The sequence below is a fragment of the Haliotis cracherodii genome, unplaced genomic scaffold (genome assembly GCF_022045235.1).
Source record: "Haliotis cracherodii isolate W230 unplaced genomic scaffold, xgHalCrac1.p SCAF_1, whole genome shotgun sequence".
NCBI classification, from domain to species: domain Eukaryota; kingdom Metazoa; phylum Mollusca; class Gastropoda; order Lepetellida; family Haliotidae; genus Haliotis; species Haliotis cracherodii.
The window spans coordinates 68,195,126-68,195,428 of NW_027266264.1; positions in this window are offsets into that span (position 1 = coordinate 68,195,126).

Consider the following 303-nt stretch of genomic DNA (forward strand, 5'->3'; position numbering starts at 1 on the left):
CATGTGACTGTCGGTAAGAGATTCACCATGCTGCACTCTACATGTTTAATGTGTCATAGGGGGTAATCCCACAATATTAACTTCAGGACATCCTCATGCTGTAATGCGGCGGAGCATACTGCCTGTCAAGGAAGTTAGAAAGCCATGAGTCATACTGTCCCAATATGTCACCACCTCTGCTTTTATGTCACATATATTTTTTAGATTATTTTTTATTGATATTGTCCTTCATGATTCCCCAATTATTTTCAATTGGGTTCAGGCCCGGACTGTAGCTGGGCCATTCCAGGTGTGTAACATCCT